This window comes from Microtus oregoni, unplaced genomic scaffold, assembly GCF_018167655.1.
Source record: "Microtus oregoni isolate MIOR12 unplaced genomic scaffold, Mior012 000090F_ref0000504, whole genome shotgun sequence".
Classification (NCBI taxonomy): Eukaryota; Metazoa; Chordata; class Mammalia; order Rodentia; family Cricetidae; genus Microtus; species Microtus oregoni.
This window is the reverse complement of record NW_024544599.1, coordinates 3,487,708-3,510,115: the sequence shown is the minus strand read 5'-3', so window position 1 is coordinate 3,510,115 and position 22,408 is coordinate 3,487,708. Positions and strand designations below refer to the sequence as shown.

Sequence of the window (22,408 nt, the reverse complement as noted above, 5' to 3'; positions counted from 1 at the left end):
GGAAGTGGCTTAAAAGAAGAAAGAATGACCTTGAGTGACCTTGAGGTATCCAGAAACTCCATCAGATGAGGAATGTCATGGCTCTTTTTGTTCAACTAAAGCTGTTCTTTTTACCAGGTCTGTACAACAAGTAAGCCAGGGACTCCTTAAGGCAGACTTTTGAGTTTTATAAAAATACACACACACACACACACACACACACACACGCACCTGCACAAACATGCACATGTGTGTGCACGTGCATTTGTGTGTCTTGGTCAGACAATCTTGGGTATTTTTCCCAGAAGCCATCTTCTCCCCCCACCCTTAGTGTCCCTCACTACTCTGGGACTTACCACATAGTCTGGACTGGCTGACTAGTGGGGTCACGTGGATCTACCTGTTTCTACCTCCCTAGCTTTTCTTTTTTCTTTTTAAATGTGGGTTCTGAGGCTCGAACTCAGGTCTTAAGCGCTTTACTGATGGGGATACTTCCCTGGCCCTTGCTCCTTTGCTTCTTTCCAACACTTGGCATTCCGTACTCATCTGAGATGAAAGCATTCTGCTGGATGCAGTTTTGAAGCTCAGACCCCTCTGGGGTTCAATGGTGTCAAGATTGAGAGGGTTACTTCTGAAGCCTCCAAGTCTGTGTTTCGTCATTAGCTCTGTGACAGATGGGCTGTTTCTGTGTGCTCTTGTGTTACACTGTGTGGACCCTCTTTGGAGGTGACTATGGTAACTAAATGGGTTTGTATTTCTAACCCATGGAAAGAACTTGTGTGTTTGACATGAAAATAGATGCAGTTGAGTTCCTGCAAAATTGGCATGGTTGGCCTCTTCACCGATGTGATGCTCTCCAGAGGTGGGACCCTGGGGAGATGAACTGGGAAGCAGGCCCCTGTGATGAGAGGAGAACATCTGTTTCTAGAGGAAGCTCCCAGAACCCTCTCTACTTCCATTAGGAGATGACACAGCAGGAAGAAAGCTGCCTGTAGGCTATAACGGGAGCCCTTACCAGAAACCAGATGTTCTACTCCTTTGGTCTTGAACTTCCAGCCTCTAGCCTTAGGAGAAATAAATTTCTGTTGTTTAAGCCACATAGGCTGTGCCATACTATTATAGCAGCCTATGTTATGACCCTAGGCACACAGCTTCTGCCGTCGGACAATGAATAATGTGGGCAAGAGGGCAAAGCTGAGGGACTCTAAGAAGTGCCCTTAGATGTCATCGAAATTGATGTGCTTACTACAGGAAAGCAGAGGAGACCGGTTTCCCAGCAGACTTGCCATGAGATTTGGTGAATGGTAGACTTGAGGATGGGACAGGATTCAGCTTGTGTGGGAAGACCCTGCATGTGGTAAGGCACATGGCATGTGTGGACTAAGAAAGATGTGTGAGCACAAAGAGGAGGAGAGGTTGTGGGGAGGCAGCAGGCAACTGGAACAGGCGATCATGTGGATTTTGATAGCAGCACCTAGCCACACACAGTGCACATGCCACAGACTTTGGAATCTGGCTTGCAAGTGAGCACATTTTCCTCTTGCCACTGAACGGCACTGGGTATCATTCTTTTTCTTTCAATTTCAATTTATATTTTTCTGGAATTTCGAACCCTGTATTTACACCACTTACACCTTCCCTCTCCTCTAACTCCTCCCATTTTTTCCACTTCCGCTCAAATTCACAACCTCTTCTTTAATTGTTGTGTGCATAACGTGTGTGTTTAAATAAATGTGATGAGTCATTTAGTGCTGTTTGTATGTACCTGCATTTGGGACATAGGTACATGCTTGAGATAAGGTAATCTATCAGGGGGCTTGTCCCTAGGGAAGACTGATTCCCCCTCTCTCAGCAACCATCACTTGCACGCGGCTCTCCATCTATGGGATGAACCTTGTGAGACATTCCCTGTCCATGTTGGCATGTCAAGTGGTGGTGTCATTATGCCAATCTTGATTAGGTGACCATAGTTTTGAAATCTCCTGGGTGACGCTTCCCTGTCACATAAGGAAGACACGACTTCACAGCGGCTGTCCCGGTCTTACGGCTCTTACAAACTTTCCAGACTTTTTTCTTTTTTTTTTTTTAAATGTACCACATTTTCTTTATTCATTCTTTAGTTGAGGGGCCACCTATGTTCTTCCCAGATTCTCACTATTACAAATAAAGCTTCTATGGACATAGTTGATCAAGTGTCCTTGTGGTATGATTAAGTATCCTGTGAGTATATGCCAAAGAGTGGCATCACTAGGTCTTGAGGTAGAATGATTCTCAGTTTTCCAAGAAACTACCATACTGATTTCCAAAATGGCTGTTCAAGTTTGTACTTTCTCTTTTTCAATTCCTATTGTTGTTGGGTTTTTTTTTTTTTTTTTTTTGTTCCTAGAGCCATAGGTGGAGCAGCGGCAACGTAAACGGATCTGTTTGGATTGAACACCCTGTGATTAGTTTTCCTCTGCATTTTGACCATTTTTCTTGGGGTCAGAAGCCTTGTCTGTAAAGTGGGTATAGTTTGCATGTGTCTTATGCCCTCGGTAGTCCAAAGACAGCTGTTATTAGTATTCTCCTGTATGCAGCACAGAGATGTTGGAATCAACGTGTTAATGAGAACAAGCTTTAACAGTGAAATAGTAGAAGAACGGCAAAAACCTGTTGACCTTAAACTTTTAAAAGAATTAGGCTGGGCTGGAGAGATGGCTCAGAGGTTAAGAGCATTGCCTGCTCTTCCAAAGGTCCTGAGTTCAATTCCCAGCAACCACATGGTGGCTCACAACCATCTGTAATGGGGTTTGGTGCCCTCTTCTGGCCTGCAGCATACACACAGACAGAATATTGAATACATAATAAATAAATAAATATTTAAAAAAATTAAAAAAAAGAATTAGGCTAATTGGGGAGGGTCAGCCCTCCAGGTTTATTGTAAAAAGCTTAGTGCAGGTTGACGGGGGCTCGTGTTTTGAACATTACTTAAGCAAAAGCTAAAGCCAGAGTTCTCACTCATGCTCCCAGGTGACACACAGGGGCTTCAAAGCCACTGTGGTGCTTGCTAAACGGAGTTCAGGAGAAGAATAATACATTAATTGACATTTGTGTAGAGCGCCCTTCTGTGTTCTGCCCACTTGTCTTTTCTGTGTTGCAAATCCCATAGTGAGGTGGTCTCTACTGACCTTCTTGCTTGATAGTTCACAACTACGCCATCTCAGGAGCAATTTTTAACCACAGGACTCAGTCCAGTGTAGCTTTGAGTTCATGACTAAGGTTGAAATAAGATTGTCTTGTCTTGTTTGCTCGGCTGATCTGTTAGCGTTTTATTGATTAAATACCTGAATGTGCAATTTGTTTTTCATCTTAAGTTAAGGATATTCCATGCCTGTCCTCTCGCCTATGAATTATTGATTCACTATGATCTGTAAAAACCTCTTTTGTTCCCAAAGTTGGAGGGTGCACCACCTTCCTAAAGGGTCTTGGGAAAGAGACTCATCCATCCTACCTATTCCAAATCAATGTATTTTGGCTTCACCCCTGAGGTTTGCTGTGAGTACAGAAAAATTAGATTTAGATTTAGACGAAAACAGTTTAGGCTAGGAAGGGTCCCCTTCTAATTTTTATTATTTCATAACTGACTTATTGCGAGAGGACCTATAAATATACATAACCACATAGCAAAGGATTCCACGCTGCTGCTGTCTTCTACCCCTTGCCTGGGCTGGAAGTCCATTTGGTATCATTGGGCATTTAGAAACAAGTGTATCTGCTAGGCCCTTAGAAGAGCGCTCATCTGGGTTCTTCCAAACTGCACCACTAATTCACACGGAGAAACGTGTCTAAACTGTAAAATATGTGGAAACCAAGCCTTTAATGGCATCAAACTGATTCTCTAAATGAACAAAGTAAATTAGTAATAAAAAGAACCCGTCAACAGGCCTTTCAGCTTTAACATTAGCCTAATCCTGAGCAGACAGATTCTGTCTTTCGACTGCCAATTTATTGCTTTTATTAGAATATTGTCATAAAAGATGCGAGATATTAAAATCTTCCCCAAACTGCTACATCCAACAAGTCATTAATACTGCTTACCTTGGCTTTATCTGTTAGAAATATTGGCGTTAGGAGGCAAATAACGAATTATGGAAATATATATAGGTGGCATGTCTTCATTATTCTTGATTTACCATGCAAGATAGATAGAACTAATAATAGTCATATTCATATAGGGAACTCTCCATCATGCCCATTTTCTGCTTACTCCCATGTAGCTAAGAGCATTTTCTCTGCAATTTTCCTGTTTTATTTTTGTCATTCATTTAAATAGGTGTTCTTTTTTAAAACCCCACTTAAGGATAAGTATGGAAGTAATTTGAATGGGCACAATGAGGGGAAGACCACCCAGAGATTAATATTTGGATACAGCATGATATGAACACAGCTTCTGCTGCTGAACGGCTGCTGGTGTTTTGACAGATCAATCAACAAGTGTGTATGCATTGCACTTAGTGAGGCATTTATCCATATGTCAGCAATGGGTTGTCTGGACTACTGTTCCTGAGTGTTCTCACTGATGAAGAGATGAATTTCCCATCTGGCTTGGGAACACATATTACATTCATGTTCTTGCTATAGAACCACCCTCCAAATGCACTCCCTCCCCCTCCCCCACTATCCCTCTGCCAAGCAGATAGTTTTAGCTTTGGGTTATACTGATTCAGTAATCTGTTCCCCTGACTCAGTCTGTTTGAACGTGGATTTCCATGTTATTGCAGTAGGCATATTCTTTGTCTGAACCCTTCCAGCCATCTCAGGCTTCCCAGCCCATTTGTTGCAATTTAGTTGTTTATACTTTGTGATTCGTTGCATATTGCTATGCTGATAATTCTTCCATATACTGCTGAGAGCTCCTTGTGTTTGAACACTGTCTCTTTTGTTACATATCCGTAGCCTGGTAGATCTCACAGTAGATGCTCAATGAACAGCTTGTTTCAGAAAGTGCTCTGTGACTGTAGAGGAATCATTCTTCTTGGGCTCAATAAAGACTTTTAAAAAAATAGATAAGAAGAGCTGTGAGATGGCTTAGTTGGTAAAGGTTTGCCTTGCAAGTGTGGAGACCTGAGTTGACTCTCCGGAACTCTTGCAAGAAGTCAAACATGATGTTTCCCACTTACAATTCCAACAGCAGAGCAGGTGAATGCCTGGTGCTATTCTGTCAGCTACCTTAAACTAGTTAATAATGAGAGCCACATCTAAGACCTCAAGTGAAGGGTATCGGAGGAGGAATGATCCCTAAGGTTGTCCGCTGACTTCTACACGCATGCGTTCACACTCATGTGCACATATTCACCGGGACATACATGTGTGCTCCCTCGCAAACACATCATCGGTAAGATTTCAGCTCAACCATGAAAGGAGAGTGTTCACAGGAATAGCTCTTAGAACACAGATGAAGGACTGCGGTACAGAGCTTGTTAGACTCAAAGGCAGACAGTCTGGTCAATATTTGATTGAAGGTAGGAAAAGCCACATGAATTAGTTCAAGGAGAGCATGTGTGTGGTGGAAGCCTGACACAGGAGAAAGAAATTCAAGTCAATCAGACCTCTGGTGAGTTGGCATCTGAGAAGAGTGGGCGATGTCTCTTTCTGCCCCTGTCTCAAAGAGAAAGCTGCGTCTTTCAACTTTCCCTTATCCCAGAAGCTACCCAGAGCATCCTTTCTGTCTTTTCCCATCCCTCTGTAGTTTGATTCATTTCCTCATTCTCCCTCCTGGGAGTTTTCACTACATGCTATGACTTATGATTCTACCGTTCACAGCCAGAATGCTAGCTAGTCTCAGAGACTCTCGGGCATCCTCTCAGGAGAATCTTTGTCTCTCAAGGTGGGCTGGCTGGGAACTTGGGACAATTTCTGATCTAGATCGTCAAGACTGAGTAAGGAGACAAACAGGCTTATCAGGGGAGTTGAGGGGTTAAGGCTAAAATGAATGACAGACAAGGCAGACCATAGAATATACTCAGAGAAGTTGATGAGGTAAATAAGAAGTCATGGGGTGAGATTCTCCAGCAGGTTTAAAGGCTTTGCCAGGTGCTCTGTCACCTGAAGCTTGGAGCATGTGACTGGGCTTGACCACTCTGGTTCAGAAGCTTGGGAACAATCCTTCCACATGGCACGTGCCAATAGTGAGTCCAGGAAGAACCTGGTCTTTTGGGATGAGTATGAATCTGGGGACATACATCACACCCTGCTTCTCCACCTGCATTCTATCCTCTTCCTGGCAATACTGTTAACTTCTTTACTTCTCTTGCCCTGATTAGATGGGAGGCCCAGGTGTGAGGAAACATGACCAAGTAAAAATTCAAGGTTGTCTGTCCCAGGGTATCTGTTTCCTTGAATCAAAGTGTCTGAGCAGTGGACTTTCTTGACAATCAACAGATAATTATTGAGTGGAACCCTGTTCCAGGCATGGAGCTGTGGAGATGAAAATGACACGTCTATTTCTAACCATGTGAAATGTGTTCTGGAAAGGGGAGACAGGCAATTAAACATAACAAAACAATATTAGACAATACATTGTAGTGAAAACAGGGTCCTGGGCTGGGGAGCCACTAGACTGCACAACTAGTCAAGGTGGTCAAAGGAGGCTTTCCTGATGAAGGGATGCTGCCAAAAGTGGTACATGTTTGCTGAAGAGAACACCCCAGTGCCTGTTCCAAGCAGATCCCATTGATGTGGGAGTGTCATATATCAATCTGTTGATTTCATTGGTTAAGCAATAAAGAAACTGCTTAGCCCTGATAGGTTAAAACATAGGTGGGAGGAGTAAACAGAACAGAATGCTGGGAGGAAGAGGAAGTGAGCTCAGACTCGACAGCTCTACTCTCTGGAGCAGAGACACCATGCTCCCCTCTCCTGGGCAGACGTACGCAATGAAGCTCCAACCCAGGATGGACGTAGGCTAGAATCTTCCCGGTAAGACCGGTGCTACACAGATGATTAGAAATGGGCTAAATTAATATGTGAGAATTAGCCTAGAAGAGGCTAGATAGAAATGGGCCAAGCAGTGTTTAAATGAATACAGTTTGTGTGTTGTTATTTCGGGGAATAAGCTAGTGAGGCGGCCGGGGTGCTGGGGACGCAGCCCCGCCGCTCCTATTACAACATCCCATCTGAGCTGCTGTATGATCCTGGGGAGGCTAATGCTTTGATTTTTCTCTTTCAGGCTTCATTTTGGCAGCACATAGCTTGTTTTCTAACTGTGGCTCATCGTTGGGGAAAATGCTGATGGGGATCTTCAGTGTGTGTTTCTACTAAGGTTCTGATAGCACTGTGTTTCTCCAGACAGTGGACAAAGATGCTCCAAATCCCAAGGCTGAATTATCCGAGATCCTGTGGAACTTCTGGCTCACCTAGACAGAGGGGAGACTGCTCTAGAGGACTGAGGTTCTTTCCTTAGTTCTAACCTTATGTGTCCTTCTTATTGAGGACTTCATACTTGTAGAACTGTGCACTTCTGCCCTTTGCCCAGGCCAAGAACACACACGGCAAACCCACGAGCCGAAGTGTATTCTGTTTCTATGTTGGCTTTGCATTTACTACTGGGATTTTTTGTGATTATTTCATTTAGTTTCCATGAAACTGTGTGTTAGTGACCAACAGACAGAAGGGTAAAATTTATCCCTCTTTTGCTGTTTCAATACTTCCAGAAAATCTGACATAGCATCTTCTGTCTTATAGACCCAAAAACAGCATTATCTTGTACTTTGTTGGGGATTGCGAATGGAAAGAGATCTTTGTTTTTTTCATGAGATGGATGCATGCATGCATGAATGTTGATTAACATTGGTGTGTGTGTGTGCACGCGCGCATGTGGAGGCAAGAGTTTGATGTTGGTTATCTTCTGTAGCGTTTCACTTTTTTCTTTTGAGGCAGGGTCTCTCACTGACCCTGAAACCCATCTGTTTGTCTAGGGTTTGTCTAGGGTTTGTCTCAGGGAGCCTCCTATCTCTCCTTTCACAGTGTTATGGCTAAAGATGTGCACTAGCATGCCCAGCTTCCATGTGAGTATTTGAGATCTGAACTCAGGGCCTCATGTTTGTACAATAAACAGTTTACTCCCTGAGTTTTCTCTACAAACCTAAAGTGAAAGACATGTCTTTAACTTCCCTTCTCAAACTGGACTGATCCTGAGTCCATTTCCCAGGGAGTAAGACCAAATAGTTATTCCAGGAGAATGTTTGAAAATAGTTACGGGTCCTGCATCTCCCAACACAGAAATGTAAGACTCAGAGGAAGCCACACGGATGCGTGGAAGTTTCAAGTACATTATCACTTACTTACAGGCACTAATGACTTCGATAATGTAGCGAAGTTTAGCATAAATAGGCTCATCATTAAAGTTGATGGCAGAAGGATAAACAAGGCCCACACTATTAAATTTGCTTTGTTCGCTATGCGTCTGGCATTATCCTGTTGTCTCTAGCTGCTCCATACTGGCTACTCGTCAATCTTAGCCTGTGATATTTTTTTTTCCTGTCCAACACAGAACAATGAGGTGATTTTTAAAAGTGCATACTCCCCCATAAATGAACTAGCAAAGTTGGGAAGGAGAGTCATCGTGCGTCTGAGGTGACAGCTATCATTAAGGTTATATAGGCTTGCAGAGTCCCAGGGGTTTACGGAAAATAATCAGCGACAAATTCAGAGAAAGGGATTGAGGGTGTGGCCCTTGGCACAGCAGTTATATTCATTGACTTATTGTACCATTGTCTGTGGGCAGAGATGGTAAAATGACCTTATCTATCTCGGCAGGTGGCAAGCCGTCACACTGTGAGAGCGGCAAGTATGGCATAGGTTTGTCTTTGGACTGGCTGGTTGTGGCTCTTTGTTAATACTAACAGTGGCTTTAAAAAGCCTCATGAAATAGAACTGGTAATATGGGAGCTGTGGGGACTCAATGCCCAAATAAAGTGCTTAGGGCTGTGCTCCACATTCATGTGCACGCACATGTGTGCACACATATTCACCACGCTCTCGCTTTTTCATGAAGGAGCTGTGTTGACACTGTAGAAAACAGTAGAGAACCATGTGATAGCAAATGTTACTAGCTTCTAAGGATGCAGATGAAGACTAGAAAGAATACGACCCCCTGTACACACACACATACACTCACCCTTCTTTGCTTTCCCCAGGCTTGCAAATGAATACAAACGCATTCCTGGCAGAGACACAGGGCAGTGTTGAGAAGCTATTGTCCAGTGCCAACACTGGACTGGGGGAGAGTGCCTGGATCACTCCTACTTCCTTTAAAACTGGGATCCACAAGCACTTTGGACAATCATCCTTAAAGCTACCAAACAGATGTCCCTCAGTATTTCTCCTTGGCCACTATAGAACCCCATCAGAGCATTCTGCCAAGTGTCTTCAGGACACTCCACTCCTTTCTAAAGTTAACATCATAAATCATGCATAGCACTGGGGGGGGGGGGCGCATTTTGAACATTTATGACATTTAGGTAAACACAACAGTTAACACCTGTCCACTTTATTTGCTAAACCCCCTGACAACCATCCCAAGATTAAACATACCGATGCTCCCTTGGGATGCTGTGTATAGTGCGCTTATTTTCTTTCGTATCTTAGCAGATAGGCTGTGAGCTCCTTCAGAGGACACTTTCTTCCCTCTCTGTCCCTTGTCTTTCAGTGCTCTGGAGATGCAGGGCATGTGGTCAGCAGGGCCCCATGAATGAATGGCTGGATACACGAAAGGCACATACGCAGGGCTTCAGCGAGGGGAGTGCTAAAGAAAACTCGTGTAGCTGTTATTTTTGCTTCAAACTCACAGCAATCTTAGAGTCATGCTGGCAGGATCTTCCGAGTTGCTGGCTCTTCCCCAGTTTGTTGTAAGGCCAAGTGGCAGCTCTTGAGATGGGAGTTTTGCTTCTGATTTGACTTAAGCTTCCCTGAGAACAGGAGCCATGTCTGTGATATTTATATCCCTCTTCCCAGCGCAGTAGTGGATATGCGATGTATGCTCAATAAATACTTATTGGTGAACGCGTTACCTAAACGCTTAAAACACTCATATAACCAAGACTGAACCTAGCTAGCTTCCTTCCTACCTTTGAAGACATTTAATCTTTTGTGAGATGCTCTTTCTAAATAGCCCAGGTTGGCTTTGAACTCAAGTTCTTCTGCCTCAGCTTCCTGAGTACTAGGATTACAGGGCTGTACTATTACAGGTCATATTTATTATTTAAGTATTATTGTAAGTATATATCATATTTATATCACCTCATATATTAATTTATAAGCCCTTTCCATGACTCTTGCTAGGTTCGCCCAGCAAGTTTTTATTCTTGTGGGTTCAAGTTATCTCAGTGACAATATCTTTTGCCACTTTCTCTTCAGTCCCATGTTCTTTGTTGCAGCTGTTGTTGACTCTCCATGGTACATGGCCCAGTTCATGGCATTGTTGGACTTTGATGGCATTGCCAGTCTATGCACTGCTTGCTTTTCTCATTGATGTTATAAAGTCCCCAAGGAAGGAGGGTTTCATTTGGGCTTGCATCTCCGTAGGATAGTGGAGGAGATAATGGGGAGGATATGGTGGCAGGAGTGGAAAGGAGCTGGTCATATGACATTCACAGTCAGGAAGCAGAGAGAGATGCATGCTTGTACTAAGCACTGTTTTCCTTTTCATTTAGTGTTGGGTCCTCTACCCCTGTCTCATAGAAGGATGGGTCTTATCAATTGAGTTTACCTAATTGGGACAACCCCTTAAGACATGCCTAGGGATTTGTATCAATGGCAGTTCTAAATCTTGTCATGTTGAAAATCAAGATTAATATTATAGTCTAGGAGGCCAGGGCCTGTCTGGTCTGTGTATCATTTGCCCCCAGTGCTGGTACGCAGAAGAATCTTCACAAACATTTCCAAATGAACAAATTAATAAAAGATAAAAGAATAAGAAGCTTCTCCCCATCATCATCATTTTTCCCTTCAAGTTAATATTTTGGCACACATATAGATAAACCAAGTGTGGTGGTGCCCGCCTTTAGTCCCATCACTTACGAGGCAAAGGTACTGTGAGTTTGAGGTCTACATAGTGAGTTCTAGGACAACCAGAGGTAATTAGTGAGACCCTGTCTTAAGCCCCCAATTACATATATACAAATTTTTAATAAAAAGACTTTGACCCCCACACTCACAGTTCTCTCTCTCCCTTGACTTTTCTCGTATAATAGGCCTAATTGTTGTGCTCTGACTGTTGCTATGATTAATCTCAGTCCCAGTGTCCTCTCGGCTCTTTGCTCCCAGGTATGCTCCAAACTCAGAGCCTTATCACTCTGGAAATGTCTTTCTTTGCACTGATGCTTATATCTGCTTTAGATCTCACTTAACCATCAAGTTCTTGGCAGGATCTTCCTTTACCATTACGGTCACTTTAATATTACAGCCCTAGCTCCCTTTCTTTGTTTCCTTCTCATATTTTTCTGTAGTATTTAGAACCTCCTCATGTAGTACATGCTTTCCTCATTCATCAGATCTTCATATCTACCCATCCTAAATTGCTTATGTCCAGGACAGCACACATCACCCTGTTTTCTCTTTTGCTCTAACCCCAGCACTATTGGACCTGGAATGCTTCACTGAGGTTGGTTTTAAAACCTATGTGTGGAGTGAGTTACTTCTCCATAGCATGACGTCAGATTGTTTAAGTCACATGGATTTAAAAGAGTGTGTGGAATATGGTTTGCCAACTCTCTTGTAATTAATGCCTGAGAGATAAATAGTTTTTTTGAGGGTCTTAGGGAAGCTTCACAAATTAGGGTTATGAGTCTTAAGTTTCAGCGGAAAGCCGTAGTTCTTAAACCTCTGGTAATAGACTTTGTGTCTCCATTAGAAACCTAGTCCCCTTTCCTGGCATTTGTTCTTAGAACCTGTTGGCCTGACGTGGTTGTTCATTTTCACTGTGGGAAACTGGGTTTCTTCCTTTCAGACAGTCACATCCCTGGGTCCTGATGAGCGAGGACGTCCTGTTTACTCTTGAGTCCAAGCTCAGCAGTAGGCTTTGCTCTCAAGTAGTTAAGAACCACCACATGGCACTCATCTCCCTTCCATAGCCCTTGGCTCATTTGTACTTTTGGCACCACAGTGGGGATTCTAAGAGAGTAGCTGGCCCTCTGATACGTGATATGCGAAGGGGGAGCCCTTGTGCCATTTTCCCGGCCGTTCCCAATTGCCCTTCATGAATTAATTTCTTGCATGGCAGGCTCTTTGTCTCTACTTTGCTGACAGTCCCTGCTCATTACTTTGAGAAGTACGAAATGGTGTTGCTGGTTAGTAAACCACAGATCTGGAGCTGAACTGTATCAGCATGGCTGACTCCCGATCAATACCCAGATGGTGAGAAGACTTCACACCTCCAGTGTCAGCTGCATAGCTGCTAAGAACCCAAGGGCTGGATGAGCTCAATATAGCAGCACATTTAACATGGCCTCTGAGGCCTCTGGGCAAGACAATGTGTCACCCCCCCACCGAATGCACCACTGATTTGTGAGCCACGGAGGGCATGGTCGGCATTGTATCAAAGTCTTTTGGATGTGGGGGTGACATCTCCTCATTGCCCCACAGCTAAGAAAAAGATATAGTTCAATTTTTGTTTATGTGCTTGTGATATGTATGCAGGTATCCTCAGAGGCCAGAACAAGGTATCAGATCACCAGGAACTGGAGCTGTAGGTGGTGATGAGGGGCCAGACATGGGTGGCGGGAGCCGAACTCACGTCCTCTGGAAGAGTGGGAAGCGCCGTCAAACCGCTGAGCCATCTCTCCAGCCTCTCATTTTGCTATTGTGCTTCCTAACTCACAGCTCTCAGGATCCTAGCTCAGCAGGTCCTGGTGTCTCTAAAAGCTGTTTAAAGCCCATGCATGGTGGTTATTTCTCTCTGGAGTTCTCTTAACTCTTTATTAGTCTTTTGTTAGGAGAATTATCCAATATGGTTCAGAGGAGAGAGAACAGTGGCAGTCTGGCCTGTCAAGAGGACCCTCTTCATCACTGTTAGATGGGATTGTCTCTAGTTTTGCTTTCTTTTGGGGAAGGGCCTAGTGAGGCAAAAGATCCATTGCCTACAAGTTTGAAGAGACACATAGCTCGCATGCTTCTGAGGATAAGTATGCTTGGCAGACACTGAGAGTTTGAAAGAATTCCTCTGTCATGCCTCTCTTAGCTGTGTGAGCACAAAGAAAGAGATTCACCTCTTTGTCTCCCCCCTTTCATAAGCAGAGTCCTATTTTTAGGGCTTTGGCATATAATCCAGCATCTCATGCAACAAGGGGCTGGCACGCCTTTTAGGAGTTCCTGGAGGCCTGGATGGAATCAGACGAAGTTCAGGGCACATTGTATTATCATCCTCTTGTGGTTACGCATGGACTCGGAGAAAGTGCTATTTTCAGAATGTCTTCAGCCCAGCAATGTCCAGTGATCAGCCACAAAAATCACAGTTCCTCGGCATTACTGTGAACAAAAGAAATCCCTTGTTCTTGTCTTGAGGCTGTGTGATTACAGGACCTGTGATCAGATAGGTGACCCAAGACAGATGCCTTCCCGAATATAACTCAAGTTTATCTATAGCTGTCCCCACCTTTATCTCTGCATATGTCCTCAGTGTTTGAAGATGGATTTATTTCCAGCTCTGGCCGCCACCATGCTTTGTTTACCCTTGTTATCGATATTAAGGACACATTCACACTCTCACCTGTGCTCTTGGGTCCCAGTGTCTCCTGCAGCCAGATGGCAAGCAGGCAGACATTGTGGGCAGTTTTTGGATCCTGACCCAGCAATGCTGTCCATATGATCTCCAGGGTGGTAAGACAGGAGACAGACCTGCCTGTACTAGGAACCCCAAGCACCTGAGCACGTAGCTTTACTTCTGGGAAAGAAGCCAGCTTGCTTGTGTTGAGTGGGTGGTTTAGAAGAAGGCATTCAGCTAAGTGTTCAGGTACCTTGCTTTAGGGGCTCTTCTCTTTTGTTTAACCCCACGGAGGCACCTTGGACCAGAGTGTTGCATAGTCCTCTTCTTGGATGCATTGAGTTCTGTCATTTATGCTTACAAATGATTTCTTCCCTTGGGTGTTGGTGAGTATGTCCTTCACCTGCTCCATGCTCAAGTGTTTATTTATGTGTGAAGGGACTAAGGAAAAGAAGTCTGCAGTCATGGAAGGGTACACTCAGGACTCTAATGCACACTGTCATAATCCTTAGAGCCGGGAGATTGGCAGAAAAGCCAGGTGACAAGGACTATGCTTGAATTTTGTGTGTCTGTCATTAAGTGCCATCATTGAAAAATTTTAGCAATTAATATAAATATCTGCTTTGTGGCTAGAGAGATGGCTCAGGGTTTAAGAGTCCTTATTGCTCTTGCAGAGCCAAGTATGCTTCCCGGCACCCCATTGGGTAGCCTACAAAGCCCTGTAACTCCAGCTCCAGGGCATCCAACACCTTATTCTGACCTCTTTGTGGGCATCCACAAGGATGTGTGAATACACACACAAATATGCACATATATAAATAAAATATAAATCTTTTAAAAATCTGCTTTTCTTTCTACTTATCCTTTAAAAAATTTATGTCCTCAGTTTGTGTTCTACAGATTCATGAATGTTTGTTGATTATAACAATTTTATAGCAAAGAGAGGAAGGAAGGGAAAAGGAAAGTAATCTGTAAAGTTATCAGAAGTTTCTGTTGATGGAGAAAACTACCTGGTAACTTGCTTCAGTTAAAACAGTTGGTGGATGCACGCTGCATCTACCATCGATCCACGGGATGAAACATTGCCCTGGAGAGCTCCACGGCATCCAAGGGGAGACATTGCTAATAGAAGCTAGCTTCCCTTGGTGGATCACAATATACAGCTCCAAACACAAGAAGTTAAAAGAGGTGCTGGATTGAGGCCACTGAGTGTCTTGCAGGTTAAAGGAACAAGTCTCAGAATCAATACTCTTGCTTAATAGACAGTCCCTGCTGGGGTTTCAGATAGGGAGAAATGTATTCACACGCACATACTAGGGTCTTTGCATTCGGGTGGATTTCTTGTGGTAGTTTTGGCTGAATTGAGCCTGCGGGTCAAAGTGGGGGCATTCAAATGCTCAAAAGCCTTTGTACTGTGAGGGGAGGGAGGGAGAGAGAGAGAGAGAGAGAGAGACAGAGACAGAGACAGAGACAGAGAGACAGACAGATTTATAGAGAATTCTCCTCTGATTACCTAACCCAGGATTCAGTGAGACTGGGAAGATGTTCATGATTCATAGCAGAGAAGGCTTTTCACATGACCAAGCTGGTTATTCCTAGGCACATGCTCTTGGGTTTTTAACCAGGAACAGCCAGAGGCCCCAAAACAAACAGCCCTAAAGGATCTGTGAACAGGAAGTGTACCTTTCCTTGTTGACCTTAACTTACATGTTGAGTAAACACATGCCCCTTCTGTATACCCTAGTGCATCTAAGGCAGCCACTTGGACTGTGTCCAGTTGTCCCTTAGGTTGTGGTTCTTAAAACTGCCAAGAATTGGAGCTTGAGAGAGACCTGACTCAACTCGAGACACTGAATCGGAACAGGTTGTGGGTGGATAGACAAAATTCTTGGGTCTCGGGGGAGTCACCTGATTCTTTAGGGGAATCAAGAGGGGCACACATGACTTGGTGGCCCCAATGGATTGTAGTTTAACTACAGTCCTGGCGGTGTGTTTGTTGTCCTAACTTTTGCATGTTTTGTAGCTGGTTTAATCTAGTGAGCACACAGCCCAGGGGTGTGGGCAGCTATATACTCAGAACCTTGGCTTCCATGATGATCCTAGCCTTCTGGTGCTTCTGTTTCCTTTTGGCAAGGAGCCTGGTAGATGCTTGTGTGACAACATAGAAATAGTTCTGAGACAATTTTGTGGAAGATGGCTTTTGTGGAAGGTGGAATTTAGTGGCTAGAATAAATTTTATCATAGAGTGAGCTGATAGTTTTACCTATGTGTGAGCTAGAAAAAAAATGGGGTAGATATTACTCAATTGTTTGGCTAGTCCTTCAGGGAAAGGATCTTGAAAAGAGCTTTGGCTTCGAGGCAATGGTCTCCTGCTGACCCTTGTTTGTGGCTTTAGTAACATTGAAGTGATGCTGAGGCATGAATCTGCCCATGGCAAAAGCCACTTGGTTCTCTAGGCTCTTCAGTGTGGTTTCCTACAATCCCTGTGCTGCCGTCTTAATGCGCTTTTCATTGCACTTATTTCCTGTGCATGATACTGTATTATATAAGTTCTCTTTCACGCAAGTGTACATTGTATATTGAGGATATTTCTGTCCCCGTGCCTGCTACCTCTCTCTTCTACACTCCTCTCTCCTCTTCTTACTCCCCCTTGTTCCCTAGGGAATTCTGCTTCTACACTTATGCCACTTATACATCATACACCCATGATTTTATGTAACTGTATAGAAGCTAGGTGTGGACCAGTAGACTGGGCTGGGTCTCTGAATTTTGGAAGGTAACTTCCCGCTTCTTTGCTCTTAGCAGCTTTAGGTAACTGATCTTGAGGCAGCTGCTTCCTTTGTGTCTCTATGAGATGGGGTTGGGGAGAATGGAATGGCAGGGAGCTGATTGCTTTGGATCAGCCTTAGTTAGGTCAGGAAGCTGTAACGTAAGACTATTGGCTAGATATCTCACTCAACATACATTTATTTCCTCACTGTTATGGAGGCTAAAGTTGATGATCAAGGGGTTGACAAATTGCATTTTATTCAGAAGTCTATTTCCCAAGTTTGTAACTTTGACCTCGGTCTTTATGTGGTTCTCTGTGTATATCTGCCTCGTGCTCTATTTGATGCTCTGTTCTGTTTCTCTTCTTCTACCGCAGCACACCTCTCTCCTGGGGCCACTTGGCACACTGACTTCTCAAGTGTGCTGCTGCTACCTCCTCACCTCTGGTTCTTCTTACCCATGTTTACACGGTTAGATATGCGCAATCACTCCTAGTGTCTCTGTCCTACACGATCCATTTAACTCTGGAAGCATGGATCCCAGAGTTTAAAGAGTGTCCTCTGTGGAAATTGCCAGTGAACTCCTTATTACCTTTGGATGACCCCTCTCTACCCCAAGTCAGAGAATTAGCACTCATTGACCCAGCTGACTCTCCCCTTCATAGTCTCTAAATAGTTCAATTAAGCACTTGTACAGCATCCCCATATGTTGGCTGGATGCAAGGTGCCAATATTTGGACACTGCTTTCTCATTAAGATGATCAGGGCATGAACCTGGAAGATTCTAGTGTGTGGCTCACCTGGGACCTCCCCAAGGGACACATGCCTGCCAAACAAACCAGAAATAGTGTCAGGGAGGAAGCGCTTCCCTCTGCTGGCTCCCCTCCTGGATGGAGTCATTAATGAACACTTTTTACCCTTGGCAGGGCCAGGTAGGTTGGAGAAGTGTACCTCCTGTGGTGTTTAAACACATTCCAGTTACTCCCATGATAGCGATGCATGGAGAATCAACATATTGACCCCCCCAGAGTATATATTAAATTCTGAAGGATTAATCAAAACTGCACCATGTTGTGTGCAATTAAACCCTTGAAAGGCAAAATAAATTTGCTAGAGCAGTAGCAGCTCTCATATGACTTCTAACTGGAAAGAGGCAGCTCGCAGTTTTGTTCCAACAGATGACTTTGTGCTCAGAGGTTTTGTGCAGAATGTGGGTTAGGCTAGAAGAAGCCATCTACAGACTCCTTCCACTGATGGCGTAGAGAATAGAGAATCAGACTCCTTTGGTCTTATCCTCTGGACGTGGGTATATACCAAACAAAACCTTTGTCAGAGGAACATCGGATGGTGTCATTTTTCTCATAAGAGAAGAATGTGTCCAGGAATACAGGTTACAGGCAAAAACAGAAAGAGTCACACTTTAGGCCTTTTGCAGGAGAGCCACCAGCAAGACATGTTCACTTAGCGATGCACACATATAATTAATGATTGGATCCAGGTAAGCAGAAATACAGAAACAGTTCTTTTCTCTCCCACCCAGTTAGGCCTGGGTTTCCTCAAGATGTGCCTCGTGGAGATAGCGCCTCACTTCACTGAAATGCCCGATTCTTGCCAGGATGCCAGTTGTGCAGCCGTTTGGGTTTATTGTGGTTTGTAAAGAGTTCATTAGGAGCTGTTGCAAAGGGCTGAGAAGCAGTCTGTCATTCGCCAAGGTCTGCCAGAGGAAAATGATGGCATTGTGTTGCTCTAAGCATCTAGACATATGCTAGCCACTGGGTTACAGAAATACTGCTTCTGAGCTGGCCTGTGTAGGAGACAAGAGTGAGAACCATGGCTGCAGAAAGGAACTTAGGAACTTAACTGTTTCGGTGCAGGTATGGATGAGACAAGAATTCCATTTTGTTCTCATTTGTTTTGAACATTCACTTTCCCATGTTCTTCAGAGGGCCAAGGCTTTTGAAGACTCCCGTGGATGTAAACTGTAGGGTGCGGCTCGCAGCACAAATTTACGCCATGAAGCCTGTTCCACCTGAAGAAATCTTAGTGAACCAAAATGTATACATGGTTCCCATTAAAACTTGTATGGAATATCGCAAGAAAAATTATTATGTAGAATTATGGGAAATCCTTGAATCAGTAGTTTCAGAAGCCTTCACTGTGTACACACAGCAATTAGAAAAATGAGGATAATATGCCTAATTTATACAAAGTACATCTTTTTTTTTCTTTCTCAAAGTTCAGAAATAAATTTTATTGGGAGATGCATTGAAAAGTTTCCTGACATCTGGAATATGGAGGTCTAATTGCTGATTCAATGGCACTGCGAACACACAAACATATTTCCTTGGTAAAATGTCAAAAAGACAGCAATCAAAATGAAGCGTTTAAGCATTAAAATGAAGAAATGATGACTGGCTGGATTTGTAAACATTCATCTTTGAGCTTACTTTATGAAAAAGAAGGAGTAAGTCAGGGTGGAATGGCAGATTTGCACATTCTGAGCCCTCGGAAAGCGAGGGGATGGGTGTCTCCAGATGCCGGTGGGTTCAACCAGAAGTTAATTCTGATGAGCCTATTTGTCCTTCCGTTTGGGGGCCTCTTATATCTTGACAAACAGCAAAAGGTTGTGGGGGGACTAGGGGAAGCCTGGGCTAAGATGAAACATTTTTCTTCAGACCTGTTTGGGGATCATTTACTAACCTCGTGATGTCATTTCATGACAATATTTACCTCCACTGGGTTCCTGAAGAAGGCAGGTAAGGAACTGTAGTATGGGCATTTTTAGACTGTTGTCTGACTGTGCAAACTGGTCCTGTTCTTCGAGATGAGCATTCACATAGCCGGCATGGATGTACTCTAATAGAGACCGAGGATCAGATGGTCACCTGAGGGTACATCTCGAGTTTGGTCCTTGTTCTAGTACAAGGAGCACCTGACAACTGTCAGGTGGGACATTCAACATAAACCCAAAATGTGTTAAGCCACCTGACAGAGAGACAAATCAACTTGTTAAGATGATGCTGAGCAAATGTTAAATCAACACGATCTTGGTCTTGCGGAGAAGGTCCCGTACGATTTTGGGGGGGTCACTAAACAAATATGCTCCCCAAATGAATGTATTTTCTGGGTCTCCAATTATACCAAAACTCCTCTTGGAGGAAAACCTGAGAAAGAAAGAGAACCTTTGCCCGAAGAGCAAAGTTACTTTCCCCCAGGTCGTGCATTCTGTAAGGTTTCCACTGCATTGTGCTTGCAAATAACATTTATTTCTGTAGTGTAAATATGCAAGAGTTCATTTTAATAAAAAGTAAGTCCTAAAATAAGATAAAACCCATGACTAGACTTGCATTTGAAGATTTAGAGTGTATTCATCTGCTGGTTTGGGGTATAAATATTCATTGGATTTGAGCTCTCAGGTGTTGGAACTTTTAATCTGCATTCAGATGGAGCCGCTTTAATCAGACAGTTCCTAAAAGTCTGCGACTCCCCCCTCCCCAGGAAAAAAATGCCACAACAGAGTTAAGGAGAGTCTAGAGGGTACCTGGGCCTCACAGTAACCCACCAAACTGAACTGCATTGCTGGAGGGGGGGGGGGGAGTAAACATCAAATATCATTTTGTACCATAATATCAATATTCTATTAAAAATAAATCTCTTGCTGTTAGACCGAGAAGTCTCAAAAACCTGTCACTTGACTGCAGTCTTCAGAGATGACTGATAATGGGTAAAAAAATCCCATAGCATCTGTTTACCGTGTCCTCACACAAACTGTTAGGGATGTTTTTAAATGTCAGCAGTAATGTATGCGTGTGTATTAGCTGTCACAGAACAACACTGTGACCAAGATGGCACTGGGGACTTCTCTAAATTAGGTAGGTCAAGTGAGGAGGTGCCTGAGAAACCCTGAAAGGATGCTGTTTGTGTAGGAGAAAAAAAAATCTGAGTTGCGGATGTTAATGCAGGAACATGTGGAAAAGCCCTTCCACCAGATTTCGAATGGAGCGCGAAATGGCATGAAGCTCTACCTTCAGGACCCTGGTGCGAAGGTCACTTCTAGGAGAGCAGAAGGTAGGAAGCCAGCGTTTCACATAGCTATGCTCTGCATTAGCAGACACTCGGATTTCTATCGGTAACCTAAGCACATAGCAGGAGAAGAAAGTCATTGAGGAACAAACGCTGACTAAACAAAGTGGGGGTGACAGCGTTGTTAGCAGCCACCGCAGGCCAGGAGAGTTCTGTTCTGCTTAGCTACTTAGAAGGGAATGCTTTTTAATTGTCCCAGCAGAGACACTGGGTCTCCAGGAGATCGTCAAAGCAGGCTTCCCAGCAATGACGGTCTTTTCATAAACCCAAATGAAGTTTAATGATCATTTCTGATACTGGAATCTACCCCCCCCCTCCCTCCCTCCTTCCCTCCCTTCCTTCCTTCCTTCCTCCCTCCCTCCCTCCCTCCCTCCCTCCCTCCCTTTCTTCCTTTCTTCCTTTGCTCTGTATATGAAGCTTCACAAAGTTACGAGGATAATTGATGCGTAGAAGGTGGCCTGGACTCTACCACTTTCAAGAGCCTAAACCCACACCTACTGTTTCACAGTCAATGTGTCTGCCACAGTCTGTACTTTCTCAAAACGGGGACAGTCCTAGAAGTACCCTCCTAGGAATGTTGAAAAGATTCAGTAAGATAATTCATGCAAAGTGTCCTTAGCACTCAGTAAAAGCTGAAGGCAGATGAAGAGGACAGATTAGTGACAAGCCTCATTGTGCTGTGTTCACTCACATAAATGGGGTTCATTAGTGCTAAGGATGCTCATATGCCCTGCAGTCTAGAGGCTGGTCTTAAGGGGTTCAGCAGGAGGAGTCCTCATAACCTCACAGAGCCTCAGCTAACTTGCTGTGTTTCTCTCTCTCTCTCTCTCTCTCTCTCTCTCTCTCTCTCTCTCTGTGTGTGTGTGTGTGTGAGAGAGAGAGGGGGGGTGTGCATGCACACATGCTCACAGGAGCTCACACATGCAGCAGAATGGATCCTTCCAAGGTGTTTAAGACAATCAACTTCCTTTCTGATATCATCTTCAATGTTAATAGGCATGTTAGGTTCCTCAAAAACTAATGTCAAAAAGGAGTGCCTTCAGAATACCTTCTTGCATCTTAGTTGTATTTTAAATTGTAATATTTTAATAAAGTATGGTTTTGTTTGACTAGTTATGTGAATTAGAGAAGGGGAGACAGAATCTAGGTGCTTTCCTTTCCCTCATCCAGTCTAATTAGACATCATTGGCAGGATGCATGTCATCTCTTTTCCTAGACAGTGTGGAAGTTCTCTCTTCTAGCACATGGCATTTCATAGAATAACTATTGATAGATTGACTCTATAGGCCTCCTGTCTAACATCACTGCTGTGTAAGAGCAGGGAATATGTCTTGCTTATTGCAGGGCATACGTTCTCAGAACGTACCCAAGAGGATGTGGTCCCTGGGGCCAGCTGAGGGAGATGGGTATATCACCAAAGAAGTGCTGCTGCTGGAAAATGGAACAGACTCTGAGATAGACAGGAGGCAGTAACCTTGAAGGTCACTTCTGTCTTTACCTGGTTGAGAACTATTCTTCCATGAAGTGTGTGTGTGTGTGGTGGAGGGGAGGAGGGCAGGGCAAGGTAGGTAGTGGAACTCAGCAGGCTTTGCTAGGCACAGAATGGTAGAAAAGAGAACATTTTAAGCAGAAGGCACAAAGCCAGCAGAGCCAATAGGGCATAGTGGGCTATAGCTGGATATAAGAACAATGTGGGTGCTTGAGAAAAGAAAGGACAGGAAGGACTTGTGTCTGGTATAAGGAGGTTAGAGCATGTCTTGAAGGTAGGCAGTAGTGGATGAGGACCTGGGGAACGAGTTACTCTTTATTTACGGAAACACTAAATGCTAGAACAGGAGAT

The 22,408-nt window shown here is 43.9% G+C and overlaps 1 protein-coding gene across 1 annotated transcript in view; it reads left to right on the top strand.

Annotated features, from left to right (window-relative positions):
* Positions 1-22,408, top strand: part of Ppargc1a (PPARG coactivator 1 alpha) — a 633,817-nt gene that overhangs the window by 281,176 nt on the left and 330,233 nt on the right. The window lies entirely within an intron of this gene.